Source organism: Rana temporaria, chromosome 5 (genome assembly GCF_905171775.1).
Source record: "Rana temporaria chromosome 5, aRanTem1.1, whole genome shotgun sequence".
Classification (NCBI taxonomy): Eukaryota; Metazoa; Chordata; class Amphibia; order Anura; family Ranidae; genus Rana; species Rana temporaria.
The window spans coordinates 338,818,020-338,840,905 of record NC_053493.1 but is presented as its reverse complement, the minus strand read 5'-3'; the positions used below and the strand labels follow the sequence as shown (position 1 = coordinate 338,840,905).

The 22,886-nt window shown below is 46.4% G+C and overlaps 1 protein-coding gene across 1 annotated transcript in view; it reads right to left on the bottom strand.

Moving 5' to 3' along the window:
• KCNB2 (potassium voltage-gated channel subfamily B member 2) overlaps positions 1-22,886 on the bottom strand; it is a 391,356-nt gene that overhangs the window by 28,789 nt on the left and 339,681 nt on the right. The gene's annotated exons all lie outside the window — the stretch shown is intronic.

Genomic DNA, 22,886 nt, shown 5'->3' with positions numbered 1-22,886 from the left:
TTTCTAGTTCCTTATTAATTACACTTCACAGAGAAAAAAGGTTGCCATGGTAACTGGTCTACTTTTAGAATATTATGAGCCAGTCATCTACATTTTGCAGTAATACATATGATGATCTGTTTGTAGGGATGTGAATCTGTTGTGCTATTTTTAATCCCACGTAACAGTGAACAGGAATGTAACCGCAAACGTTTATTTAATCAATATGATTTATAATGAAAGACATTTTCAAGGAGCTGGAATGGGAGGACAAATGGTTTCTACTAGGTGTGGCATTCAATCATGTCAATACATCCCAAACAGTCACTCAAAGCCCCGATGACTTGATTGATCACCACCTTCAACTGCGATTTACCGAAAACACATTTTTTATTTCATTGCTAAAAAGGAGCATTGACACCTAAAACTATTTATGACTGGCTCCAAATGATGGAAATGTTCATATAGGGTTTTAATGATGATTCAAATGTAAAGGACAACTATGAAAACCAAGCCTAAAATTGAGTCTAAAGAGTCGCATACACATTGGAATGGGAGCTGGTTGTTGCTCATGTATTTTATTCACTTTAAAATAACTAAGGCCGAAACAATTCTTTCGAATTTTTGTACAAATTTCACGCCATTAGTGGACTGTAGCAATGACCGATTTTCGTGCAGTCATCGAATTGGACATGTTGGACATGTTGGATTTTTTTTTTTAAAGTAATGATTTTCTCATCAATGATGAGAGAATCATGTGAGAAATATACCGTATATACTCGAGTATAAACCGACCCGAGTATAAGCCGAGGTACCTAATTTTACCCCAAAAAACTGGGAAAACTTATTGACTTGAGTATAAGCCTAGAGTGAGAATGCAGCAGCCACTGTAAGTGGAAAAGAGGGTCAACAATGCCCATTTGCACGCCTCACTATGCCCATTGCAGCCTCACTGTGCCCATTGCAGCCTCACTGTGCCCAACCTCAATGTGCCCAACCTCACTGTGCCCATGGCAACCTCACTGTGCCCATGGCAACCTCACTGTGCCCATTGCCACCGCCCTGTGCCCATTGCCACTGTGCCCATTGCCACCTCACTTTGCCCATTGCTACTGTGCCCATTGCCACCTCCCTGTGCCCGAGTCAGTGTACCTGAAATTTTTACAGGCTGCGGGCATCCATTCATTGTTTAAAAGTCGCAGTCTCCTTCTGGTCCCGTTCCGTGATAGGCTTTTCCCAGCAGCCTATCACAGACGTCTTCTCATCCTCGGACTCGGTTTCCCAGCAGACACTGTGTTCAGTATTCCGCCTATTACGGACCTTCTCTTGTCCGAGGATGAAAAGATGTCCGTGATTGGCGGAATACTGAACACAGTGTCTGCTGGGAAACCAAGTCCGAGGATGAGAGGACATCCATGATAGGCGGAACACTGAACACAGTGTCTGCTGGGAAACGCCTATCACGGAAGGGACCAGGGGGAAGCCGCGACTTTTAAACAATGAACGCTCGCGGTGCTTCATGTACACTGACTCGAGTATAAGCCGAGGGGGGTATTTTCAGCCCTAAAAAAAGGTCTGAAAAACTTAGCTTATACTCGAGTATATACGGTAATCAAAAAAGGAATGCGCATGAGCACAAGAAAAGAGAGTGCTCTGGATGGATGGTGGTCTGAGGGGGGGGCCCTGGGCCTGCTGCACTGTAATTATAATGTACTAAACACTCACAGTCTGCTCTGCTCTCTGCTCTGGATGTGGGTGCCAGGCTGGCGGTTGTCTCGTGACTCGGGAGTGGGACAGTCTCATCTGGAGTGACTCGGGAGTGGGACAGTCTCGTCGGGACTGACTCGGCAGTGGGACAGTCTCGTCGGGAGTGACTCGGGAGTGGGACCGTCTCGTCGGGGGCCTGGAGCCAGTACACTGCAGCAAGTTAGGCCGTAATGCGCTTCAATACCTGAAAATGTCACCACTGAAGAAAAAGTGAGAGTAAAATAAGTCCCATAATTGGTGTCAGTGGCAATAATAATAACTCCCATAATTGGTGTCAGTGGCAATAATAATAAATCCCATAATTGATTTCACTGGCTACAATATTAACCCCCAGAACTGGTGTCAGTGACCACAATAATACCCTCCAGCCCTGGTGTCAGTCATCGCAATCTTAACACCGAGTTTGGTGGTCAGTGTTTTGCTATTTAAAATTCCCTTCATTGACATTTAGTGGAAATGCTGTTAACACCCATCCCCCTTCTCTTAACCCCCCGACTTGCATTGATGGTCAATGGCATTATTAAAGCACTCCACCAGTAAAGGTCAGTCACAGTGTTATTTACCCCTTCTTTACATTAGTGATCAGTGGCAGTGTTACATAACCCCTTTCTCCCCAGTAAGGGGCATTGCTGTTAACCCCCCACACACATTGGTGGTCAGGGGCAGTGTAATTGACCCCTCCCCCTGTATTGGTGGTCAGTAGCCCACACACGCACACACTGTATATATTGGTCAAACACACATGCCTTTCTCTGCAGCTTCAGCTGCACTGGACAGTGAATGAATGGGAAGTGCTCTGTGCTGAGCGGCTTCCTGTTGATTCACAAACGGAAGCATAGTAAACACAGCACTAGTATAGAACTACAGTATGCTTCAGTTATGATTGAACAGAGTGAGTGAGTGTGTTCACTGTGTTCATTTACAGCCCATTCACACCTAGGCAACAAAACGCCTGAAGCGCGACGCCCGTGTCGCTGGAGGGGAGAATTTCCATTGATGTCTATGAGATGGTTCACATCTCATAAACGCTGTACGCCTACCGCCTGAAAACAAGTCCCGGACCCTTTTTTTCAGGCGGCATTGGCGTTCGGCCATAGACATCAATGTAAATTCTTTGTGAAAAAATAAAAAAATAAAAAGTAAACTAATCGCGGCAAAATACGGCGTTTACGCGGCGTTACAATGTGAATGGAGCCTTAGAAAAGGAATGTGCTGGCAATTGACATATTGATTGGCCCCTTCCCCCACTCTCAATCCTGAAACATCCCCAGCAGCCGGAGGGGGGGGAGGGGGGGCAGGGGGAGGTCAGCAGCACTGTGATGGGGGGCGTAATGCCGGGGGAAGCATTGGCAGTAGGGGGAATCGGCACCGCATAGAGTGATTAGGGTGTGCCCAGGCACATCTGACACACAACCTGCGCATGCCTATGCTTTAAAGCTTCTGGTAAATTCTGATTTATGCTATATCTCCAGGCAAAACTTTTTTAGTTTTAGATGCATTGTGTCCCTGTACTGGTGAATATGTCACTATTTCTATAGTGAATTATCCAAGCAATTATTGGATAATGTACCCCAGAGAGAGGATTCAAGTAGTTCAGCTCACAATATTGTCCTGGAAGTCACCACCAGATCAGGAATTAAGGGGGAAATCTCCCCAAAGAAGATACATTTGTGAAAATTTGTTCCACTTGTCATATTAATTAAAAGGGTTGTAAACCTTCCTTTTTTTCTTTTTTATAAATATATCAAACATGCCTATACTTACCTGCTCTGTGCAATTGTTTTGCACAGAGCAGCCCAAATCCTCCTCTTCTGGAATGCCCTGCTAGCACTCCTAGCCCCTCCTCTTCATCAGGTGCCCTCACGCTTTTTCTGAGGGCACCCGTGTGGGCTCGCTCCCGAGTGTCCATTAACCACTTAACCACTTGGGATCCGCGCTATGGACGAAAGACGTCCACAGCGCAGCTCTCAAGTGCCGAGTGGACGTCTTTGGACGTCCTGTTGTTGTCATTCCCCGTGCGCGCCGCTGGGGGGCGCGCAGCGGAGAAACAACGTGCCCGGCGCGTCGCTCGGAAGCCAATGCGTGTGCCTGGCGGTCGCGATGTCCGCCAGGTACCCGCGATCGTCGGTGACACAGCAGGGACGTGGAGCTCTGTGTGTAAACACAGAGCTCCACGTGCTGTCAGGGAGAGAGGAGACCGATCTGTGTCCCTTGTACATAGAGACACAGCATCGGTCACCTCCCCCAGTCACCCCCCTCCCCCCACACAGTTAGAACACACCCAGGATACACATTTAACCCCTTCCCCACCCCCTAGTGTTAACCCCTTCACTGCCAGTCACATTTATACAGTAATTAGTGCATTTTTATAGCACTGATCGCTGTATAAATGTGAATGGTCCCAAAATTGTGTCAAAAGTGTCCGATATGTCCGCCACAATATCGCAGGTCTCACAAAAAAATCGCAGATTGCCGCCATTACTAGTAAAAAAATAAAAAAAATCATAAATCTATCCCCTATTTTGTAGGCGCTATAACTTTTGCGCAAACCAATCGATAAACGCTTATTCCGATTTTTTTTAACAAAAATATAGAAGAATACGTATCGGCCTAAACCGAGGGAAATTTTTATTTTTTTTTAAAAAAATCGGGATATTATTATAACAAAAAGTAAAAAATATTGTGTTTTTTTTTTAAATTTCTGTCTTTTTATGTTTATAGTGCAAAAAAATAAATCGAAGAGATGATCAAATACCACCAAAAGAAAGCTCTATTTGTGGGGAAAAAATTATAAAAATATAATTTGGGTACCGTGTTGTATGACCGCGCAATTGTCATTCAAAATGCGTCAGCGCTGAAAGCTGAAAATTGGTCTGGGCACGAAGGGGGTTTAAGTGCCCAGTAATGAAGTGGTTATGGACTGAGGCCTCTTTCTGAGATTTGGTGTTTACAAGTTAAAAACATTATTAGGGCCCCCAAACATTATATATATTTGTTTCTAACACCCGAGAGAATAAAATGGCAGTCATTGAAATATTTTTTGTCACACCATATTTGCGCAGCGGTTTTACAAGCGCACTTTTTTGATCAAAAAAATACTTTTCCTGACAGACTCCATGGCAGCCTACGTGTGGTTAACCCCGCCTCTCATACCTCATAGGACCCTACTCCCATAAAGCTTTGCTTCCTGGCCATGGACAGTGTTCCTTTTTTGTCCTCCTCCTAGGACCTATATATTTATATGTTAAAGTTCAGTCCTGGTGATATTTATGGGAGAGTATGTGTACTGAAGTCCAACAAGTCCCAGCTATTAGCAGGGTGGAGTGTGCGGTACAAATTGATTCCTGGTGGAGCTTATTATCCAGCCATTGGCTGGCAAGCAACTTTGGTCATTCATCCTGGCTATTAGCAGGAGGCCCTTTTCCCCTACAAACGATGCCCAGGTGATGTATCTTTGCTCCCTATCCCAGGCTGGACCGGATGGATTGGTAATGTATTGTCTTTCTTTTACTACACATGGCAGCTGTTTATGTGTGTTTGTGTGTCTGCGCCGTTTAGCCTTACCGTTTTGGTTAATGGCTTCTGGAACGCATGCTGCGTTCCACTCCTTCCTCCTTCAGCTTCCTTGTGGTTGTGTGCGTGCGCACGCGAGTCTCCGGCTCGCGCATGCGCAGTAGCGCCTACTTGCCGGTTCGCGCATGCGCGCATGGCATTCAGGGTCACGCCGCACACAGCGCAGGCGCGTGGCGTGTGCGTGGGGCGCGGTGACATCATCGAGGGCGGCAATTTTAAAAAGCTGTCAGTGACAGCTGATTTTGGGGAAACTCCTAGATGCACCTTGGATTTCCAGGCACAGGTCTTGACTGGACAAGGTAAGGTGCCCTGTGGCACTCTGTCCTGTGTACTGTCAGTTTCCTCTGCTGTTGTATTGCCTATGCCTTACTCTTATGGTTATCTTAATGGTTATTGCAGTGTATTCCTCACCACTATGGATGTATCACCGCCCCCCGGTGGCCAACCCTTACGCCGCAGGTAGGATGGAAATTTTCTTTCCTCTGCCTGTCTGTTTGGGTTTTTTTATATCATGTTTTTTTCCTGATTTCTTTTTTTTTCACCATCAGCCCTTCTAGGTCTGATCATCAGCCCTCAGTCCACGAAGACATTGATATCACTAGATCACATCGCCATCATTCCAGGTCAAGCTCTAAGCGACCAAAGAGCAGGTCACCCTCCAAACATCATGGGGAAAAATATAGATCCACTTCTGACCGCCATTCCCACCGTCATTCCAGCAATTCCGGAAGAAGATCTTGCTGGGGGTGCAAGGCCCAGGTCCCGGAAGGGAAATCTCTTTGTGATCCCTGCTATTCTCGTGCTGCAAGAGAAAGGGTGGATAGTGACCAACAAGTTGAAGCTCTGGTCAGGAAGGTGGTCCAGGAGTCCCTGAATAAACCTGATCCCACTGGTGACATTCTCTCACCTGTAGTTCCAGCTCCAGTTCTTCTACAGAATGACTCTGAGGTTCCGGGCCCATCTCAGCGCAATCGTTCCTCAAGTATGTCCTCCTTTAGTGAGGTGGAGAGTGTTGTCAATTCCACAGGATTTGACTTTTCTCTAGTCCCAAATCTGGTAAGGGCAGTCAAAGTCGCTTTAAAATGGGAAGACCCGGTGGAATCTCCTAACAAACAGAGAAAATATTTTAAACACCTCAAGAAGGAGCGTCCTAGCTTTCCCCTTTTGGGTGAACTCAGTGAAATGATTACTGATGAGTGGACCACCACTGAAAGGAAAAATTCTTTAATCTCCAAAGTATCAAAGATGTACCCGTTTAAACGAGAAGAAGTGAAACACCTGGAGTCTGCTCCCTTGGTAGACGCCGCTCTAATGAGACTGGTTAAACATGTTACCCTTCCTTTGGAAGACACAGTCTCTTTTAAGGATGCTCTGGATAGGAAAATTGATACAGATTTAAAACGCATATATATCACAGCAGGTATGGCGTGTAAACCAGCACTGGCCCTTGCGGCCCTCTCCAAGGCAATGGAGACTTGGACGGATGAAGTAGATTCTACTCTGTCAAACATGCCTGGTCTTCTGGTCAGAGACCTACCAGTTCACGAACTAAGAATGGCTGCTGCCTTCCTGAGTGAGGCCTCCCTTGACATTATCCGCCTAGTGGCGCGGGTCATGCTCTCATCTGTTACAGCTAAACGCGCCCTATGGCTCCGTCCTTGGGTAGCCGACCCAGCCTCTAAACAGGCATGGTGCCGTATTCCCTTTCAAGGGTCTTCCCTGTTCGGGAACAAACTTGACAGCGCTATCTCCCGTGCCACAGGGGGTAAATCGGGGTTCCTTCCCCAGGACCGTCGTCCCTTCAACCAAAGGAAATTTTTTCCTAGGCAAGACCAAGATCGTGCTAGAGAGGCTCGTCGATACAAGCCGGGAAGAGAGTTCAGGAAAAATTGGAGAAGAAACCAACCTTCGGGTCAAAAACCCACAAAAGGGGCAACTTCGGGTAACCGTGACACCCCTAAGTCCTTTTGATATTGGGATCGCTCAGACGCAGCGGGTTGGAGCTCGGCTTCTGCAATTCCGGCACGTTTGGGCAGCCTCAATAAAAGACTTTTGGACGGTCAAGACAGTATCCCTAGGTCACAAATGGTCCTTTGTCAACCCTCCTATACTTCAGTTTGTCCCCACAACTCTGCCTCACTCAGAAGAAAAGAGAAATATCCTTCTAACATACACAGACACTCTCTTGTCCCAGGGCGCCGCTATACAAGTGCCAGCGGCAGAAAGATTTCAGGGAATGTACTCACCTCTGTTCATGGTTTTGAAGAAGTCCGGCTCTTGGAGGCCAGTGATAGACCTGACGCATCTGAACACCTTTATAAAAAAGGAAAAATTCAAGATGGAGTCACTTCTCACAATTCGTCAGACCATTCTGCCAGGCGACTGGCTTGTGTCAATCGACTTGAAAGATGCCTACTTCCACGTGCCCATAGCGGCAGAATTTCAGAAATACCTTCGGTTTGCAGTGGGCAGTGTTCACCTACAGTTCACGTGTCTCCCATTCGGGCTTACAACATCGCCGCGAGTGTTTTCAAAGCTCTTACTGGCTGTCGTGGCCTTAATCAGAATGAAAGGCATCCGTCTACACCACTATCTAGACGACCTGCTGTTACTTTCACAGAACAGGGAACAGCTATTGATACATCGGGCTCAAGTTATTCTCACTTTGACCGAGTTCGGCTGGCTTTTGAACAGGGAAGAGAGTCATCTAGAACCCACACAGTCTCTAGTCTTCCTCGGTGCCCAGTTCGATACGATCCAGAGTACAATTTCTCTACCCTTAGAAAAAATCCCAGTCATCCGGGAAAGAGTTCGTCTTGCATTGGAGTCCCCTTTTCTCAAAGCTTCACTATGTCTCAAAATTATAGGCACCATGGTGTCCACGACTCCCATGGTCAGATGGGCACAATGGCGAATGCGTCCTTTCCAGAGGGGTTTTCTCCAACAATGGGATCCGAGGCCCCAGGACCAATTAATCCGGATAACTCAGTCAATGAGGGACAGCCTCCTCTGGTGGCTTCTGCGGAAAAATCTCCTCAATTGTCTCTCAATAGCCCCTGTCTCCTGGATCACAGTTACATCCGACGCCAGCAGCAACGGCTGGGGTGCCCTTTGCCTGAAAGAAGTAGCCCAAGGGAAGTGGGATTTCCCATCTCGAAAGGTAGTATCCAATATCCTGGAACTCCGTGCAGCCTTCTGTGCCCTTCAAGCCTTCACCCATCTGGTAAAGGGGTCGTCAGTCCTTCTGAGGATGGACAATACGACAGCCGTGTCTTACATAAAGAGACAAGGAGGCACTCGCAGTCTGTCCCTTCTGAGGGAGGTGGAGCCGATTATGTCATGGGCTCAGACACATCTGACAGATCTAACAGCAGTTTATCTCCCCGGAACTCAGAATATTCAAGCAGATTTCCTATCGAGGACGACACTCGACAACAACGAGTGGTCTCTCCACAGCGAGGTTTTCGTCTGGATCCTGTCACTAGGATTCACACCGGAAGTGGACCTATTTGCATCCCCGTGCAACTACAAACTGGAGAAATTTTACACAAGAAATCGCTGTCCCCAAGCGTTCGGGGTGGATGCTCTAACAGATCAATGGATGTTCCACAAAGCCTATGCTTTTCCCCCAACTCCAGTTATTCTCCGGTTCCTGTCGAGACTCAGATGGGAGGAAGTCGAAGTGGTCGCAATAATTCCTTACTGGCCCAACAGACCATGGTTTCCACTGTTGTTTCAGTTGAGCTTCCGGGATCCAGTTCAGCTCCCATCCAGACCAGATCTCTTGCTCCAGGGGTCGACCCCTCACCCTTGTCCATCACATCTGCACCTGATGGCCTGGTTTTTGAGAGGGAAAGATTGGAAGCGCTAGGTTGCCCAAGCCAAGCAATCTCTACATTACTAAATGCCAGGAAAGTGAGCACCAACAAAGTCTATCAGAGGATATGGTCTAAGTTCTCGGATTACACCTCCTCCATGAACAGTTCAGCCAAAGTCCCCAGAGTGCAAGACATTTTGGGCTTCCTCCAAACTGGGCTTGACCTACCCTTATCAGTCAGCTCCTTGAGGGTCCAAGTATCAGCAATCTCTGCCTTCACAGGTATTTCGTGGGCCAGACATTCCCTTGTCCGTCAATTCTTCAAAGGAGCCATGAGGTTAAGACCTCTAAGAAAACCAAGATTTTCCAAGTGGGATCTCCCATTAGTCTTGGACTTTTTTTCAGGAGATCAAGATTCAACTAATCAATCTATCAAAGATCTTTCCCTCAAGATTGTCTTCCTTGTGGCTATAACATCTGCCAAAAGGGTCTCCGAAATTGGCTCTCTAGGCTCCAAAGAACCGTTCCTCACTTTTTTCCCGGACCGTGTAGTGTTAATTCCAATGCTGGGTTCCAAGCCTAAAGTCACGTCAATCTTTCATGAAAACCAGGAAATTGTACTTCCCACGTTTCATTCTTCTGAGGGTTCTATGGTTCATCCTCTGGATGTCGGCAAAATCCTTAAACAATATCTGGAAGCCACAGCGTCCTTCCGTAAATCTGATCATTTGTTTGTGTCATTCCATGGAAAAAACAAAGGCATGCGTGCTTCCTCCAGAACCATCGCCGCATGGATCGTCCAAGCTATCCAAAGGGCTTACAAGGCTAAAGGGTTGGCTCCTCCTGAAGCGGTAACCGCTCATTCCACGCGGAGCGTCTCTACATCATGGGCGGCTGCCCGACATGTTTCCCCTGAAGTTATTTGCAAAGCGGCCTCTTGGTCGTCCTTAAATACATTTATGACGCACTATTGCGTAGAACCGGCCTCCTTGTCGTCGGTTAATTTTGGTTTGAATATATTATCTGTTGACAATGTCAATTAAAATTTTGTTTCTTTAACCAGCAATTGCCCACCCGGGTGTGTTTGGCTAGTCATTTCCCACACGTAGGCTGCCATGGAGTCTGTCAGGAAAAAGGAAAATTTATATGAAATACTTACCGTAATTTTCCTTTCCTGATGGACTCCATGGCAGCCGGAGTTCCCTCCCTTTGCTGGAGTAGGCTATATTACGGAACACTGTCCATGGCCAGGAAGCAAAGCTTTATGGGAGTAGGGTCCTATGAGGTATGAGAGGCGGGGTTAACCACACGTAGGCTGCCATGGAGTCCATCAGGAAAGGAAAATTACGGTAAGTATTTCATATAAATTTTCCTTTTTTTTAATTAACAAATAAGACAACAGTAAAGTTAGCCCAATTGTTTTTATACTGTGAAAGATAATGTTACGCCAAGTGAATTGATACCCAACATGTCATACTTCAAAGTTGCGACCACTCGTGGAATGGCGACAAATTTTACCCTTAACATTCTCCATAGGTGATGTTTAAAAAATTCTACAGGTTGCATGTTTTGAGTTACAGAGGAGGTCTAGTGCTAGAATTATTGCTCTCACTCTAACGATCACAGTGATACCTCACATGTGTGGTTTGAACACTGTTTTCATATGCGGGCGCTGCTCATGTATGGGTTCGCTTCTGCACGTGAGCTCGACGGGAAAACTTTTCTATTTTTTTTCTTATTTATTTTACTTTATTTTCATTATTTTGACACTGTTTTTTTAAAAAAAAAATTTTGGGTCACTTTTATTCCTATTACAAGGAATGTAAACATCCCTTGTAATAGAAAAAAAGCATCATAGGTCCTCTTAAATATGAGATCTGGGGTCAAAAAGACCTCAAATCTCATATTTAGACTATAATGCAATAAGATTTTTTTTTTTGTCATTCTAAAAAGACAAAAAATGTCCCTTTAAGAGCTATGGGTGGAAGCGACGTTTTGACGTCGCTTCCACCCTGCAGTGATATGGAGACGGTTGGGGGCCATTTTCCCCTCACTTATCTTCATACACAGGCAGGGACAGGACCGAATTGCCTCCACCGATGCTGACGGCTCCGGTAAGCGTTCGAAAAAATGACGTCACGGCACGCAAAGCACGACAGGAGTTCGGAAACGGAGCATGCGCGGTAGGTCCGGCGCGGGAGCGCGCCTAATTTAAATGGCACACGCCCATTTGAATTGGCCCGCCTTGCGCCGGAGGCCGCCGGCGTAGGTTTTCATCGCAAGTGCTTGGTGAATCAGGCACTTGCGATGAAAAATTGCGGCGGTGTAACGTATACGTTACGTCGCCGCTCTTCTATGTGAATCTGGCCCTATGTTCTTATAGTCTCACTAAGACATCGAAATAGTAAGAGTCGTATGCTGGTCATACAGTACATAGGAAATAACTGCATTTTATTTAGCCATTTTATACTTGACATCTAATCATCTCTGCCAGCACCCACAATGTGATAACTGCTGCCATCTGCAAAGGCTCCTTTTAGCGCTGTCACATATTGAATGACAATTGCATGGTCATGCATCACTGTACCCATATGAAACTTTTATAATTTTTGTAAATAAGTACGTTTTCTCCTTCACTGATGGGCACTGATGAGGTGGCACTAATAAGCACTGGTGAGCCGAAACTGACGAGGTGGCACTGATGATGAGCGCACTGATATGCAGCACTGATGGGAAACTGATAAGGTGGCATTGATGATGAGGCACAAATATGCAGCACTGATAGGTAGCACTGATAAGCGGCACTGATGGGCACTGATAGGTGACACCTAAAGGGCACTGATAGGCAGCACTGATGGGTGGCACTGATGGGAAATGATGGGCGGCACTGATGGGTACTGATAGGCAGCACTGATGAGGAGACACTGACAGGAATTATTGATGGGCACTGATTGGCATCCCTGGTGGGCATCCTTGATGGGTCTACACTGATAATCGATGGACTGATTATCAGCGCAGACCCCCCCGATCAGGAGAGCTGATGATCGCCTTCCTCTACCCATGCCTTGTCAGCGTGAATAGAGGAAAAGCCGATAAACAGAGCAGCATGGTACTGCACAGAGCGGCCCCCAAACCTCCTCTTCTGGGGTCCCCCACCACTCTAGGCTCCCCTCTATTCTGAGTGCCCCCATAGAAGGCCGCTATCCGGTTGCAAGCAATTTGCTTGCTGTGGGGGCACTTGACAGGAGGGAGGGGCCAGGAGCAGCAAAGAGGGACCCGAGAAAAGGAGGATTGGGGCTGATCTGTGCAAAACCAACTGCATAGAGGAGGTAAGAATAACATGTTTGTTAGCTTTATTGAAAAAAAAAAACGAGACTTTACAATCACTTTAACAAATGTCATTCGAAAGTACTTCAAATTTGTTTGCTTTAACAAATAGTAAACAGAACAAAAACCACATTCACATTTAGAAATGTGTTCGTTCAGGATTTTCCATCCTGTTTCTTTGAATTTTTTTCAAAAATGACCGCAGTATTTGAAAAACGAATGAATATTCTGCAACCAAACATTTCCTAACAAAATTCAACTAGTGTATAGCCAGCTTTACGAGTTGATGTAGAGAAAATTATGCCCTGCCAAGTAAACACATAGGCCCAGATTCACAGAGAGCACGGCGCACATTACGCCGCCGTAGAATAACCCATATACGCTACGCCGACGCAGTGCAGAGAGGCAAGCATGGAATTCAGAAAGCCAGTACCCCCAACGCTGCGCCAGCGTGGCGTGGGTATCAAAGGCGCAGGCCGGCGTAGGTGGAAGTGGGCGTGACCCAGGCAAATGAGGCGTGACCCCATGTAAATGATGGGCCGAGCGCCAGACAAGTACTTATAACGAACTGCGCATGCGCCGTAACGTGGACACATCCCCCTGTGCCTGCTCACAACCACGTCGGAACAACTGCCTAAGATACGCCAGATCCCTGCGTACGCCGTGAACGTAACCTACGCCCAGCCAGACACACGTCCAACGTAAAATGCGCCGGCTTGTGTTCCTTGGTGCAGACCTTTGCATGTCTCCTTTATGGGGCATAACTTTACGCCGGACGTACAACTTACGCGCACCTCTCGTAGCCTGCGTCGGGCGCACACAGGTTCGTGAATCGCCGTATTTCCCTCATTTGCATGTTTGAATAGCTAATCAATGGGAGCAGCACTATGCGCCCAGCCTAAATGTGCGCCCACTCTACGCCGGCGTAAGCAAGTTACGTCGGCAGGGTGAAGCCTATTTTTAGGCGCATCTCTGTTTGTGGGTCTTGGACACAGATACGACGGCGCACATTTGCACTTACGTCGTCGTAACTTGATATACGTTGGCGTAAGTGCTTTGTGAATATGGGCCATAGTCCTTCTGTTCCAGTTCACGCCGGACAGAATGCAGGAACCAGCGCGATTCCTGTGCAGCTTCCCACATCGCATCTCCCTCGTAGGCAGTTCACACTGCTCTCTGCAAACTGCTGCAGGTGTCAATGCAAAGTTAAAGCGGAGTTCCACCCAAAAATGGAACTTACCCTTTTTGGATTCCTCCCTCCCTTCGGCGTCACATTTGGCACCTTTCAGGGGGGAGGAGGGAGCAGATACCTGTGTAATCCAGGTATTTGCTCCCACTTACGGGCATAGATTGCTGCAGTATCTGCGGCGATCTACGTCATGTCCGGCCTCTCCTCCGCCCCCCCCCCGCTGTTATCTGGGTGACACGCAGGTCCCAGAAGACAGCAGGGACCAGTGAGATTGCGCAGCGCGACTTGCACATGCGCAGTAGGGAACCAGGAAGTGAACCCGCAAGGTTTCACTTTCTGATTCCCTTACCGAAGATGGCAGCACCTCCACCCGAGAGCTGAGGGACAGATCGGCTTCAGGTGCCAACATCACGGGCGCCCTGGACAGGTAAGTGTCCATGTATTAAAAGTCAGCAGCTGCAGTATTTGTAGCTGCTGACTTATAATTTTTATTTTGGGGGGGGGGGGGGGTGGTAAGTCGGTAAGGGGGTTTGGCTTATTACCCATTTTTCATAAACCTACATCCTACTTTATTGTATATGAAATAAAAACGAGTGCCGGAGCTGCTCATCTATCTGGACAGCACAGGCTGTCACTAGAAATAGTTTAATGCACTATTAATGACCAATGTAGGGATTTCCTGTGCTGTACATAAATCTCTGGAGATTTTAATCATTTTGTTCATAGCAATGCAAGCGACAATGTAATAGATGACAAGCCTGTAAGAAATCTGGAGCAGGTTATACAGTAGTTTAGTAATAAATTATCTTGATAGTTACTTGGCAGTCAAAAGCAGGGATTACATTGTCTGCATCTATTTTTAGACTTTCCATTGTTATCATCTGTTTTTATAAACTTAATCTAGTGTCAGGCCTTCGCAAGCAGGGCACCCTGCTGCACTTCGCCCGTGATTTAATATCTAAGTGTTATTAAAAGATAATGTCTAAGAATAGAATTCCAGGACCTTTGAGTACTCAGGCCACCCAGATTAAGTGCAGTATCATCATTAAGAGATGCAGAATAGAGTGCAATCCTGTAATGTTCCTTCTCTTAGTATATCTTTTTCATGAGGTTCAACTGTTAAAAATGTAGTCTCCAAAACAGCTACCCCTCATTTAACACACTTAAAGGAATCCTGTAATGAGAGAAACATGTAAGCTGTTGACCTTCTTTTGAAGATGGTTGCCTAGCTGTCTCTGGTGTTAATTCTTTTGGAATCCTTGACCTGGAACAGGCATACAGTGAAGTCGGAATTCCTGATCTGCATACTTATTCTGGGATCGGTGAGTTATAAAGCGCAGAAGACAGGGCAAAAGCATGACAAGCCACGTAACTGACAAGCCACGTAACCGACAAGCCACATAACTGACAAGCCACATAACTGACAAGCCACATAACTGACAATGTCAGCCTACTTATTTCTCCCAGTACATGTTTCTTGAAAAGCAAAATACATGTAGCGCCCCCCTTACTTTCAGTGCGGGCGCTACACTAAAGTTAGTGGGGAATGGAAGGGTTAGTTTTACTCCCATTCCTGATTATGGAAACTCAGGCTGCTGCCCATTTCAGAATCGGTCCTGTAGGTCAGTCTGCGCTCCAGGGGTATGTTGTCACCCCTGGGCGGCAGTTGGCGCTAGAGGAGTTCTGACGGACCCACCTTCTCCCAGCAGCCAATCAGAGGAGTTCTTCCCTCGTTGGGCATGCTGGGAGGGGGATATATCTGGGGCAGCCGCTTTTGGCGGGTGTTCTATGCGGGGCCCGAGTTCCAGGTGCGGTACCCACCTTCAGGGTGCGCGCATCCATGGGCCCCGCCACCGTGGCCTGCTTCGCTGAGGTTGTGCACCATGAAGATTGAGAGGGGCATTAAGAGGGGCCCCAGCGACTTGCTGGGTCCCAACCTTCTGTTGAGAGGATCCTAAGCTGGAGGCTGTGCGATGGGTGATCGGCTCGAGGGAACCTAGAACTAGAGGTTGTCCAGGAGGCCTAGACAAACCATCGGGGATCCGGTCACCTCACCATATGACAGGTATGCTCAAGCTGTCATTGAGTGACACTGATTGAACTAACTGGGAGGATTTGCTCAAATTGATCTCACAAATCCCAAGTTGTCCGGCCTGTGGCAGAGGCCCTAAGTCAGGCCTGTGGCAGAGGTCTATTTCCTCCCAGTGATCCGCAAGTGACGCTCCGGCTGCCAGGCCTGAGATAACCGCCTGTCCGGGGGCACTTTACCCACCCTGATTGGGGTGGCGACTTATTGAGCTATATCATTGCTGAGAGCAGGCTTGCTCTCTCTTCATATCCAAGGCCTGATACTAAAGTTTTCTCTACGCTCATCAACCTTTCTCTGTCGTGTGCCATGTTGATGTTGGCCGTGTTGGGCCTTGGAATAAAGCATTGAAAACTGAATTGATGTCTGGACACTTGCTCTTTATTCACACTCACAGAAATCACCCCTAGACCAAGTCAAGAAGGTAACTCAGTAAGCCGATCCCAAACTAATCAGCGGCTGCTTCAGGGGTGAGCGCTACATACAAATCAAATCAGGATTGTTATGCCTCTTTAACATGGGCAGGCGGTGGTGCAGTAAAAACATGCGGTTGTGCCACAGGTTTATTGTCCCCACCCCTTCCAGACCACCAAGCTGCATGTTAACATGGGCAGCAGCCATGTTTGTACACACCACCACACAGGGCTTTTTTCTCAGTAAATAGATGCAGGAACTCCGCCCTTATGAGTCACCCTTCTACCCACCTCTGAGCACCAATCCTTGGTTCCACCCACTACCCACCTCCCAGTACTACCCCTTCTGGAAAATACAGAACCAATACATTTTTTCTGCTACTAAGTAATTTGTATGGAATGTGTTAATAATAACAAAAAAAATAGTAAATTAGAACCCCTGCAGTGAGCAAAAATAGACTACACCCCAGCAACAGTAGATCACCCCAGCAACAATAAATCCCCACACAACAATCGATTTCCCCCCCAGCAACAATGGACCCCCTCAACAAAATACTGCCCCAGCAGCAATAGAACCCCAGTAGCAACAACAGATCTCCCAGCAGCCAGCATCAATAGACCCCACCCTCAACAGTTGATTCCTCCCAGCAACAACTGACCCCCCAGCAATATAAGCAGGGCTTTTTTTCTTAGAGAATATGTGCAGGAACTCCCCCTTTCTAAATCACCTCTTTTCTCCGCCTCTACCCACCTATGAACACCATTCCTTGGTTTCACCCCCTACCCACCTCCCAGTACTGCCTTTTTTTTAGAGAATACAGAACCAAGTATTATTTTGTAATTTGTATGTAATTTGGTAATGATAACAAGAAAAGCACTAAAATAGATCCCCTGAAGCCAGTAACAATAAAGCCCCAGGAGACTCCTGTCATCAACAACAGATCTCTCACAGCCAGCATCAATAGACCCCTCCCTCAACAGTAGATCTCTCCCAGCAACAACTGACCCCCAGCAATATAAGATCCACCCCAAGTAACAATAGATCCCCCACCGGAAACAGTAGACCTCTTCAGCAACAATAGACCCCTAGTGCTGGAGGTGCAGGCCCAGATTCACAAAGGAGATACGACGGAGTATCTCAGATACTCCGTCGTATCTCAGATACTCCGTCGTATCTCAGATACTCCGTCGTATCTCAGATACTCCGTCGTATCTCAGATACTCCGTCGTATCTCTCAGAGTATCTATGCGACTGATTCATAGAATCAGTTACGCATAGATAGCCCTAAGATCCGACAGGTGTAATTGTTTTACACTGTCGGATCTTAGGATGCAGTACCGCGGCCGCCGCTGGGGGGAGTTTGCGTCGTAACCAGCGTCGGGTATGCAAATTAGGAGTTACGGCGATCCACAACGGTTTTACGCGTTCGCTACGTCGCTGCTAGTCTAGTTTCCCGTCGCAAAGTTAGTCGTCGTTTTGGGTGCCCTAACTTTACACAGCACACATATGTGCTGTATAAAGTATGGCCGTCGTTCCCACGTCGAAATTTAAAAATTCACGTCGTTTGCGGAAGACGTCCGGGAATACAGAAGTACGCTACGCACGTCGCCGTTCGAAAAAATGACGTCAGTTCGCGCAAGGCGCGGCGGGAATTTCAGAACGGAGCATGCGCAGTAGGTCCGGCGCGAGAGTGCGCCTAATTTAAATGGCACACGCCCCTTTGAATTACGCGGGCTTACGCCGGAGGCCGCCGGCGTAGGTTTTCATTGCAAGTGCTTTGTGAATCAGGCACTTGCGATGAAAACTTGCGGCGGTGTAACGTATCTACGATACGTTACGCCGCCGCACTTCTACATGAATCTGGCCCTACGTTCCCCCTGCGTTCCTGCTGAAAAAAAAAAGCCCTGAATATAAGACTCCGCACCAGCAATAGACCTACCCAGCAAAAGGAGATCCCCACCCAAAAATAGATCCACACTAGAGAAAACTTAATCGCAATGCCATAGCAGGTCAAAATAAATAATCACAGTATCAACCAGTGAAGTAACAAGCAAGCCAGACACATCAGATGATGCTTGAATGTGCAAGATCCCAAAAGACTAGATAAACACTATTGCTGCTCCAAGCTTATTTTATTAAACAGCGGTGTTGCCACGAAAAGCATTGACATGGAATATGGGAAGGAAACCCTGCTACACACTGCTATATGCACTGTGAGAATTTGAGTATCGAACTTTGCAGGTATTCTGTCCATATTCAGGGACGCTATTGTGTACTGATCTTTTATATACTGTTAAATTAATTTTGGGTGGATCCCTTGAGAAGCAAAGGTTTTAAAAACATGTTTATGAATAAATTACCTGTTTTTAAGATCATTCTAAAATCTAAATGCCTCATGGTTTACCATGAGGTCGAAGGATTTGGGTGTTTTGGTAGATCATAAGCTTAATAATGGCATGCAATGCCAGGCTGACGTTTTCCAAAGCGAGCAAATTTTTTTTTTGTTTTAAGAGAGGTATGGACTCCAGAGAGAGATATATAATTTTGCCCCTGTACAAATCATTAGTAAGACCTCATCTGGAACATGAAGTTCAGTTTTGGGCCCCAGTTCACATAAAGGATATCAGGGAACTGGAGAAAGTGCAGAGAAGGGCAACCAAACTGATAAGAGGAATGGAGGAGCTCAGCTATGAGGAGAGATTAGAGGAACTAAATGTATTCTCCCTGGAGAAGAGGAGATTAAGGGGGAATATGATCAACATGTACAAATACATAAGTGGTTCATATAGTGAACTTGGTGTTGAGTTATTCACTCTTTACGTCTAGAGGAAAAGAGATCTACAGAAAGGTTTCTTAACAGTAATAGCTGTGAAAATGTGGAATAGACTCCCTGCAGAGGTGGTTCTTCCCACCCCAGGAGATTGCTTTAAGAAAGGCCTGGATTATTTTATAAACGTACATATTATAACTAGATGCTAACATTTATAGGTTAAAGGGGAGGTTCCATTTAACAAAAAAAAAAATTTAAAGTCAGCATCTACTAACACTGGAGCTGCTGACTTTTAATAAGGACACTTACCTGTCCTAGCCGCCAGCGATGTTGGCCCCCGCCAAGGCCGATCCTCGATCCTGGCAGCTCCAAGTGCCGCCATCCACAGTAAGGTAAACAGGCAGTGAAGCCATACGGCTTCGCCACCTCCGCATAGCAACAGCTATTTAGGGTAAGTAAAAACAATTTTTTTCCATTTTTTTTTATTTCTGGTGGAAATTTTTTTTTCAGGTGGAACCTCCACTTTAAGTTGATCCAGGGAATATCCGATTGCCTCTCTGGGATTCAAGAAGGAATTTTTCCCTTGCTGTAGCAAATTTGTTCATGCTTTGCTGTTTTTTTTTTGATTCCCTGGAAAAAGGAAATATTCCAAAACATGCTGGGATTCATCTAGACCTCCACAGCTGATTTTGCATATTACTAGCAGCTTCTTTGGTGGAGTGTATTGTGATGTTTTGGGATTTTTTATACACACAAGTGCAAACTATATATGTCTTTTATACATAATAATTGTTATATGTAGCATCCCTTTGTTGATGCCTCTTGCTTTTATCTTACATTTTTAATACATTTCTTTGTGCCTTTTTACATTACTTGGTTTATAGTTTGCCTATATGGTCCCTAAGGGGTGCATGCTTGCACATAGGCAGGGCCGGATTTCAGACAAGGCCACGCCTTGGGGCGGCAGTGGTTGGGGCGGCAGTGGGTGAAGGGGCGGCGCCGCGGCAACAGGGGTAAAAAAATTCAGTCATCCTGGCCTATTATTGTCTAAGGAACCAAACGCATACTTCTTATGGGCAGAGTTTTACCCTTACGACCGTCTATCCAATCACATAGTAAAAAACACATTTGTATGGGCAGTGAAATCATCAATCTGAAAACCAATCAGCCTGTAAAGGGTGTGACATATCTGCAATCGAGCCATTCGTATTCATGCAATGTGCATTCCTGACCCGCCCCCTTTTGAGGCATCAGTACGTTTTCATTGGCGGGCGGGATGGGAAGGACAGTGTATGGAGGAGATAGTGCTGGAGGAGGAGGACATGACATGGAGGAGAGGAGGAGGAGATGGGACTGGAGGAGGGGGAGGAGGACATGACATGGAGGAGATGGGACTGGAGAAGGGGGAGGAGGACATGACATGGAGGAGATGGGACTGGAGGGAGGAGGACGTGACATGGAGGAGATGGGACTGAAAGGAGGAGGACATGACATGGAGGAGATGGGACTGGAGGGAGGAGGACGTGACATGGAGGAGATGGGACTGGAGAAGGGGGAGGAGGACATGACATGGAGGAGATGGGACTGGAGGGAGGAGGACGTGACATGGAGGAGATGGGACTGAAAGGAGGAGGACATGACATGGAGGAGATGGGACTGGAGGGAGGAGGACGTGACATGGAGGAGATGGGACTGGAGGGAGGAGAACATGGACATGACATGGAGGAGATGGGACTGGAGGGAGGAGGAGGACATGACATGACATGGAGGAGATGGGACTGTAGGGGAAGGAGGAGGATGTGCAGAGCTGATAACTTGGCCGTGCTTTTAGTCCAGTGTTCATCTGTCTCCACATCTTCCAGGCAGCTATGATTCTCCCACCACCACTGCTCTGCCTCTGGGCCCCCTCCAGGACGAGATTACAGTGCCAAGCAGAATATTTTACTCAAAGGTATTTAATTCCTTGCTGGGTATGCTGCATAATGCATGAATTTACAGTTATTATTGTCTAAAAACAGTGCACAAATACACTAGGTATGTCTTCAATAACACAATATGCAAATCACAAGTACTTTGAGTACGGCATTGAAGGACCCGGCCTTGGGGCGGCAAAGGGAGTAAATCCGGGCCTGCACATAGGTGCAATTTTGTTTCTAATACAACTTGGGATGTCGGCAGAAAATTGAGTCCACATATCGAGCTCCCCACCAACCAAATTATACAAACATACTTGGATCACCAGAGAACACATGCTTATGCCTATGGAGGAGGCAAAGCATTAAGTTGACCAAAATAGTTCAATATGGTTAATTATTTCTCCCCCTCCTTGGGATTGGTCAGTCAGAAGTAGCAGAGCTCTATTGGACATACAATAGTTATCTGGTCCAGCAACAACTGGCACAGTTAGATGATAGTTACATAGTTAGGTTGAAAAAAGACACAAGTCTATATAGTTCAACTGAAAAAAAAAAAAAAAAAAACTCATACAATCCTATACCCACAGTTGATCCAGAGGAAGGCAACACCAGAAAAGCATGCTCCAATTTGCTATAGTAGGGAAAAAAACTTCTTTGCTGATCCCCCAAGAGGGAATGCAATGTTCCCTGGATCAACTTTATCTATATGTTAGTACCCAGTTATATTATGTAGACCTAGGAAATAACCCAGGCCTTTTTAAAGCAATCTACTGAGCTGTCTACGGACCTGATTGCCGCCGGTGTCCCGCGATCGGTCACAGGAGCTGAAGAACGGGGAGAGGTGTGTGTAAACACACCTTCCCCGTTCTTCACAGTGGCAGTGTCACTGATCGTCTGTTCATCAATGACGATCAATGACGTCACAAGTTCAGCCCCGCCCCCCCTACAGTTATAAACACATATGAGGTCACACTTAACCCCTACAGTGCCCCCTAGTGGTTAACTCTTAAACTGCAATTGTCATTTTCACAGTAATCAATGCATTTTTATAGCACTTTTTGCTGTGAAAATGACAATGGTCCCAAAAATGTGTCAAAATTGTCCGATGTGTCCACCATAATGTCGCAGTCATGAAAAAAATCGCTGATCGCCACCATTAGTAGTAAAAAAAAATTATTAATAAAAATGGCATAAAACTATCCTCTATTTTGTAAACGCTATTAATTTTGCGCAAACCAATAGTTAAACGCTTATTGCGATATTTTTTTACCAGAAATAGTTAGAAGAATACGTATCGGCCTAAACTGAGGAGAAAAAAGTTTTTTTATATCTTTTTTGGGAATATTTATTATAGCAAAAAGTAAATTTTTTAAATTTTTTCCAAAAATGTCGCTCTATTTTTGTTTATAGCGCAAAAAATAAAAACCGCAGAGGTGATCAAATACCACCAAAAGAAAGCTCTATTTGTGGGAAAAAAAGGACACCAATTTTGTTTGGGAGCCACATCGCAATTGTCAGTTAAAGCGACGCAGTGCCGAATCGCAAAAAGGGGCAAAGTCCTTTAGCTGCATAATGGTCCGGGTCTTAAGTGGTTAAAGCAGAGTTCTGCCTGGAAAAAATTTGTATAAAAGTCAGCAGCAACAATACTGTAGCTGCTGATTTTTTAATATAAGGACATTTACCTGTCCAGGGAGCCCGAAATGTGGGCACCCGAAGTGACCCGTTCCTCGTCTCCATGTGTAGGCGCCAGCATCCTTACTAAGGGAGACAGGAAGTGAAGCCTTGGGGCTTCACAGCCTGTTTCCTACTGCACATGCGCGAGTCATGCTGCTCTTTCTGAATGGTCCTTGCTGTCTTCTGGGACCCGTGTGCCTCCCAGAAAGCAGCAGGGGGGGCTGGACATTACGTAGTTCGGCGATCAATCATTCCCCAGAAGTGGGAGCAGTTAACCGGATTTGACAGGTATACTGATCCCCCTTGAAAGGTGCCAAATGTGGCACTGGAGGGGAGGAGGAATCAGATCCATGGAAGTTCCATTTCTGGGTGGA